Source organism: Engystomops pustulosus, chromosome 6, assembly GCF_040894005.1.
Source record: "Engystomops pustulosus chromosome 6, aEngPut4.maternal, whole genome shotgun sequence".
NCBI classification, from domain to species: Eukaryota; Metazoa; Chordata; class Amphibia; order Anura; family Leptodactylidae; genus Engystomops; species Engystomops pustulosus.
Genome location: NC_092416.1, coordinates 71,742,584 through 71,750,489, shown reverse-complemented (window position 1 = coordinate 71,750,489; position 7,906 = coordinate 71,742,584). Strand labels below are relative to the sequence as shown.

Here is a 7,906-nt window from a genome sequence, read left to right as displayed (position 1 = left end):
TCTAGGAGGGGATGGGGACATGCCTGTTGCCAAGGGGGGACATGCTCGTTGCCAAGGGGAGTGGGGACCATGCTCATTGCCAAGGTGGGACATGCTCGTTGCCAAGGGGGGACATGCTCATTGTTTAGGGAGGACATGCTCATTGTCTAGGGGAGACGTGCTCGTTGCCAAGGGGAGTGGGGACCATGCTCGTTGCCAAGGGGGGACATGCTCGTTGTCTAGGGGAGACATGCTCGTTGTCTAGGGGAGACATGCTCGTTGTCTAGGGGGGGATGGGGACATGCCCGTTGCCAAGGGGGGACATGCTCGTTGTCTAGGGGGGAATGGGGACATGCCCGTTGCCAAGTGGGAGGGGGACACAGTACTACTACTCCTATCCTGTATATATGGGGACACAGTACTACTACTCCTATGCTGTATACTTGCAAATATGCATGTATAGATGATACAAGCATGTACATCTATATATCTAGTTATATATTCCACAATGGAATCTAACCTCACTCTCAGTAAAATGAAAATGTAGTCTGGGCTTATCAGGTGATCAAATTTGGGCTTGGCCAAGTAAGTGACATCATTTGGAAGCCCACTGTATTTTTTACAGAATACTGTGAAAATATGGGTTACATACAGGCTACATACAGATGTCATACAGCCTGTATTTGCGACCAGAATACAGCTGTAAATACAGGACAGAAAAGGCATACGGTCGTGTGAATGTACCCTTAAACAAGATAAATCCTGGTTTTGATAGTAGTAGGAATAAATCTAGCAGCATTATATAATATGTTGGCATTTAGCAGTGCTCTTTTCTTTGTTAGGAGGACACCTGTAAACATGAAGTCAGACTCTACAAATGAGGCTCAAGCAAGAGAAGAAGAGTGCATTCAAACGGCTCAAATGGTGTAACAAAACCATCAAATCTTTATTGATACAAAGCAGACAAATAACGACATTTCTAAAATCATTTAAAACACATAATATACATCCCAGAACAATGTACAGTGACCTGGTATAGGTGCACCGTGACTGCCTACTGTCAGTCACTCAGTGGTGACAATGCGCCTCCCAAAAAGCTCTCAACCTGATCATAGCGTAAAAATAAAGTGCCATAAGTGCTATGTGTAAAAGTATATAAGCAATAATCTATGCTGGTGCCAATATACTGGTAAACGTGACAATGATCAAGGGTAGACAAAAGGTAAAAAATGAGAGATTACCACATACAGGTCCGCAAACAGTAGAGGGAGGTAGGCAAAGACAGAGGCAATAGGCTCCCCACGCGTTTCGTCGCCACAAAGGGCAACTTCCTCAGGGGTATAGAGCCCTAAACAACAGTGTCTCACCTTTTATACAGTCCAAGTTGTGAATCACTAAGTATTGGCGTCTTGTTCGGTCAACGGCGCATGACCGGAAGTGGATCGGCGTGAACCGGAAGTGACTCAGATACTCAGCGCATGCGCATCCCCGGCCGGGGTGTAGAAGTTGTAAGTGTTGCCTAGGCAACGAGCAAGTATTGCAATGGTGGTACTCGGCGATACTAGCCCATGTAGAGGAGAAAGTCCAATTATACAGCATATGCATCGCAATATAGAAAGCACAGTCAAACAATGTCGACCAATGTTGCCAAGAAACTATCGAGCAATACAATGTAAACGGCGCTATGCAAAAGGTATAGCCAGATGCGGCGAGTACGGGTCAACTGGCGAGTATACAGGACTGTCGAAAAGGAAAAGGTTTTTTGACACTTATGGTACTCAAATGTGTATTAAATCGTTACTGGTGATTCTGTCGCAATTATTGTCTGATATTGAGCACTTATCATGAAAAAATATAGGTGTTGCTCATGCAGAGTATATCAGAGACAGTGCCCAATCAATACACAATATGGTTAGTCTGTAATATCCATCACAAATGGTGCAACCTCTGGAACTAAGGCTGACCAACACTATGCTCGTTTTGGCCCACCCTTGAAACTATACTACCTGTATCTACCCCTGTCATATGACCGAGTAAATGTCTCCCTAACGCTATGTCTTGATGTAACATGTTTTTGACCTCTACAGCCTGTGATAATGTTTAAGCCGATATATTGTATTTCTAATAACTCTATTAGATAGATCGTGACTCCCAGCCTTAGTTCCAGAGGTTGCACCATTTGTGATGGATATTACAGACTAACCATATTGTGTATTGATTGGGCACTGTCTCTGATATACTCTGCATGAGCAACACCTATATTTTTTCATGATAAGTGCTCAATATCAGACAATAATTGCGACAGAATCACCAGTAACGATTTAATACACATTTGAGTACCATAAGTGTCAAAAAACCTTTTCCTTTTCGACAGTCCTGTATACTCGCCAGTTGACCCGTACTCGCCGCATCTGGCTATACCTTTTGCATAGCGCCGTTTACATTGTATTGCTCGATAGTTTCTTGGCAACATTGGTCGACATTGTTTGACTGTGCTTTCTATATTGCGATGCATATGCTGTATAATTGGACTTTCTCCTCTACATGGGCTAGTATCGCCGAGTACCACCATTGCAATACTTGCTCGTTGCCTAGGCAACACTTACAACTTCTACACCCCGGCCGGGGATGCGCATGCGCTGAGTATCTGAGTCACTTCCGGTTCACGCCGATCCACTTCCGGTCATGCGCCGTTGACCGAACAAGACGCCAATACTTAGTGATTCACAACTTGGACTGTATAAAAGGTGAGACACTGTTGTTTAGGGCTCTATACCCCTGAGGAAGTTGCCCTTTGTGGCGACGAAACGCGTGGGGAGCCTATTGCCTCTGTCTTTGCCTACCTCCCTCTACTGTTTGCGGACCTGTATGTGGTAATCTCTCATTTTTTACCTTTTGTCTACCCTTGATCATTGTCACGTTTACCAGTATATTGGCACCAGCATAGATTATTGCTTATATACTTTTACACATAGCACTTATGGCACTTTATTTTTACGCTATGATCAGGTTGAGAGCTTTTTGGGAGGCGCATTGTCACCACTGAGTGACTGACAGTAGGCAGTCACGGTGCACCTATACCAGGTCACTGTACATTGTTCTGGGATGTATATTATGTGTTTTAAATGATTTTAGAAATGTCGTTATTTGTCTGCTTTGTATCAATAAAGATTTGATGGTTTTGTTACACCATTTGAGCCGTTTGAATGCACTCTTCTTCTCTTGCTTGAGCTGTATCTGTTTTTTGTGCATTGGGCTCGTATATACTTGGGCTGTGCTACACCCTACGTTTTGTTGTAGACTCTACAAATGACTGATAATAAGAGGGAGAATACAATTATCTGTTTGCGCTAATTGTTAATGCCATATAAACAGCTTGGCTTAATGTTGGCTTGCACAGCAGGAGGGGAGGTTTGCTTTTAGGCCCTCGTCTCTTTGTTCTTCTGTCATATTGATCACACTGCTGAGACTTTGGCAATTATTACAATTATAGTAATGAAGGCGGTTGTTTCATCCTGATTAAGTCTTAGCAATTTTGTGGACCCCCTGGGATAACAATTTCTGAAAAATAGAAAGTATATTCTGTGAGAGAGCAGAACCTTATCGAATTTATTGTTATCAGCATCATTATTATATGTTCAACTTATATGGGTAATAAAAATTCCTTCAATCTAACACCCAATAATGCAGAAACTCTGAGTGGGTCTAAAACACAGAATATTATAGTTTTTTTCTCCTTTCTGTTTGTTCCACTCCATCTTGTGGTTTACAGATTGTTTTTGTGTTTCTGATTTTACTCTGCTCTTACTTTTTTTTCTTAACTTTTTTTTCTTAATTTACAGAATGCTTGTTTTTTACATGGTACATTTTACTTCCTGTTGGTGCCATTCAATATATCAGATTCATGCAAGTTGGAGAAATTCACACTGGCAGCGCTTTTTCATTTTTCTCACGTTTTTAGTTAGGGTTAAAATGCAACAACGCCTTTCGGCACCGAAGTGCCTTCATCAGGTTGGAAAGAGCAGTAAAAACTGTTATTCTCTACATCTAAATTGAAACACTACAGTTTTTGCGTCCCGTGTTCTTTCTTTTCTTTGATTCAGCAAATCAGTCCATCCAAACCCTCCGTTTAATATATCATACAACATTCAATGTACTGGGAATTGGAAAAAAAAAAAAACAATTTTACAGCTTTCTTTTTGAAGTTTTAAGGAAAAGTCCCTCCTATTCTTTTGTTCAATACAATCACAGAGATGTAAAATTTGTATAATTTTTTATAATCCTTAATTTAAAAAAAAATCTATCGACTTGTTCTATTACCCATGACTTCACTATAAGGAGCTGGGTACTGATCCAAAATAACGGCATAACTGTTTAGGAGGATTCCTATGCCATACACTTATCACACTTGACATTTTCTTTTAAAGGACTGTTTGTTCAGATACTATTGTGAATAACATTTTGAGTGGTTGTCATAAAAGAAATGTGATGTTTGGGGGTGTGATCTCTATTTCAGATATGAATTAAATCAGCACCATTCCATTTATATTTTAACATTCCTTTATTTTCTCCTCTACTTTGCATATATTTTATGATGCCCCACTTGACCAGCCAAAGACAGAGGGAGTGCTCTTTGATTGTCCCATCTATATGTATTTTCCCAAATGACCTGAGAAAGCATAAGTCTGCTGTAAGGGAGGCTGAGCTCTAAGCTTCTTTTTGTTATAACTGTGTGACAAGAACCCAAGTTGTTATTAGTAAATGTTATTATGTCCTCCTGTGCATAGTATGTGTGGTAAAGTCCACCATACAGTAAGATCTGCTACCTGTGACAAGTGACAAATAGATCTCCATTAAATCAGAAAGAGGGTGACTGGGGACAGATTGACTGTTGCTAGGCAACCATTCCAATTTCTGAAATAAGAAAGAAAAAAAATTAAGAAGACCTTAGTGGAGCACATAGGAATACTTATTTTGGCTAAAGTACCCCTTTAATAAGAAATGGCCTTATATTCAATAGTTCATTTGGCGCATTGGTAGAAATTTAGTAGTTAGAATTCCTACTAAATGCGTACATCTACTACATCACACTTGTCTGTCACATTCTGGATTATTAGGATATTTATGTATATAGCAGTCTTTGGCTCTTCTTACTCGCAGAGATGCTTCAGAGACTCGGTCGATCCTGTGAAGAATCTCTTTAAATAAAAGAATAGTAGTTGGGTGAAATATTAATGGTTTGATTTCTTTGTTTCTTCATATTTGAAGGAGACTTACAATATTTTATCTTTTCTTCAATGAAGGTCAAAGTGATTTAAATGCATTCTGCTGAATTATTCATGTCAGGTTCTCCCTGTAAAAGATAAGAATTGATTTGAAATACTTCAGCTTGAGTTCCAGAAATATTTTTCTTCTGCTTAACACTGAGCCTTGAGGCCTCAGGATATGTCAGGCTGTTTAAAGGTGCAATCAATAGGTTCTATCAGCAAGACTACCCTGTCATTCTGCGTGTATCCTATTCTGATCATAATATTCAATGCTGAAATTGTCAAACATCCAGTGTAGGGCTAAACAGTTTCAATTCTGGATTATTTGGATACAAATCAATAGTCAGAGCTGGTCTTTGTAAGGGTAAACATTGTTGGCAGTCAAAATACGGACTGCATACAGCCGATGCTTTACAGGAAGGACATCAACCCTCAAGGACACTAAAACAAAGTACATGGGTCTTCACTTTGATCTACAATACACCTGCAGAACTACATAGGTCGGCTTCCTTTGGGTTGGCACTTCAATCATTCAGGAACCTTGCAGGGTTTTTTATTCTGGATTGAGGTCTGAGTACTAGACAACATTAGTAAATGTGTTCCTCTGGCCTTAGATGAGAGGTCAGCATGAATGCACAGGACATGGTTATGAACTGTAAATGAGCTAAAGTATGGCCCAGTGTCCTAACAATGATTCATATCCTGCTCATGTTTTATGACTCACATATACACAAATAAGGATACAGCCAGGGCGTCATTTGTGAAATCAGCAGCAGAACAGTAATAGCACCTTACTTTCCACCCGCAGAGGGTGTGGGCTGGAGATGGGTCAGACATGAGCTCACAGAGGGGATTTTGTGCTGAAGTATTTATTTAATCACCAACAAAGTGATTATAGCATGGTTTAAAGGGAAAGTACTACTGCTACTACATTTAAACATAATACCATATTTCATCTTCTCTTATCTGGGGAAAAAATGGCTGACAACTTATATGACCACTATTAGAGATCCTCATGAAGTAACTACCCAACCTTCTCAGACTACCCAATGATTAATTTGATTGAATACTTTCTCTCACACCAATATATAATGTTACAAATGTGCCTTTTAAAAGTCAGCGGAACCATAAGAGTAGAAACTATTATTGTGACAATATTGGATGGTACATGGCTGTATAACACATACAACTATGATACAGAAGTCACATATACTATATAGCTGTTTCTAGATTTTCACTGGGCAGATATATAACCACATACTCATAGTTGTAAGCTCTTGTGAGCAGAGCCCTTACTCCTATTGCTCCATATTACTGTGTGTACTCTGTAATGTAGTATTGTATTTGTATATGTCCCCTATGATTTGTACAGCGCTCTGGAATATGATGGCGCTTAATAAATTATTATTATTATATAATGTACATATAAGACAAGTTTCTAATGTATGAACAAATCATGTCAGTTATCCCATTGAGGAACACTAAAGTCAGTCTCTCCCCACCCTAAGACCATATACAATAACTTAGAGCCAAAATTTGCCTTGCACGTCTAAACAAAGATAGACTTTGGTTGTGGTGTAAAATATTGGGGCACATTTACTTACCCGTCTGGAGTTGTTCAACAAAAGTGCATTGTCTGTGTATAATGCACTGTGCTGCGATTCACTAAGATAGTGCACCCGATATCCTGCATGTGTCGCTTCCCCGCTCAGGTCCGACACAGTTCACCTTCTTCGTGGTGTATGTAAGTGCAATTTGAATGTTAAATCCCGCGCTCAGTCCGAATCAGTTAGATCGTCCGATGGCCCACCCCCCGATTTCTGTTGCATGAAAGCAGGCCCAGCTGCGCCAAAATCCGATCGTGTGCGACACAATCCCCTGCTAAATAACTGTCACAGCCGTGCAATCTCCGAAAATGTCGGAGAATCCGACTAAAGTGCTGCTGTGGACCCTTAGTAAATAAGCCCCATTATGTGTATATACATACATTCATTAAATTACAATACCAGTTGCTTTTAGGAAAACATTCTAACTTTTAACCATAACTTTATAGAAAACTACTTTATGTCTAAAGCCCAAAACTGAAAATATAGCACTTACCATATTATGATGGAGTTCTTTATCTTTGTCAATATACAGTGTACATGAGGCACCGAAGCTCAGGTAGTAAAGTGCTGTACTGAAAAGAGGCCACTAGACAGCCAATCACTGCATACATATCATTGTTTTACCAGTAACAAGTTCATGCTGATTGGTTGGATCTTCTTATCAATCACATGTGCAGCACATCACCAGTGCACGTAGTAATGTATATTAAATATATCAAATGTGTTGAAAATCCTTTATTTATTTATATAGCGCCATCATATTCTGTAGCGCTTTACAAATTCTGGGGAACATATACAGATAAAATAAGATATTACAGAGTAATATCAGTCATATAGAACAATAGGAGTGAGGGCCTTGCTCGCAAGAGCTTACAGTCTATGAGGATGAGGGGGGACACAAGATGTGTAAGAGCTTGTATAATGGTTCAGTCATTCTTTATAATGGAACGGAATAAAAATAATTTAATACATAAAATGCTTCTGCTTGAACCAGCCATCAGCCACATCTTATATACAAGGTCAATGTGACTGCAGAGAAGCCTGGAGCTTGGT

General features: G+C 39.8%; 1 long non-coding RNA gene across 1 annotated transcript; it reads right to left on the bottom strand.

The window, feature by feature from the left end:
• Nucleotides 1-3,283: 3,283 nt before the first annotated feature.
• LOC140065781 (uncharacterized) lies at nucleotides 3,284-5,332 on the bottom strand. The gene is made up of 3 exons (XR_011848043.1): nucleotides 5,257-5,332; nucleotides 4,806-5,175; nucleotides 3,284-3,540 (listed from the first exon to the last, which is right to left on the bottom strand). It is a non-coding gene; the product is annotated as an uncharacterized lncRNA (long non-coding RNA).
• Between the last annotated feature and the right edge of the window lie 2,574 nt (nucleotides 5,333-7,906).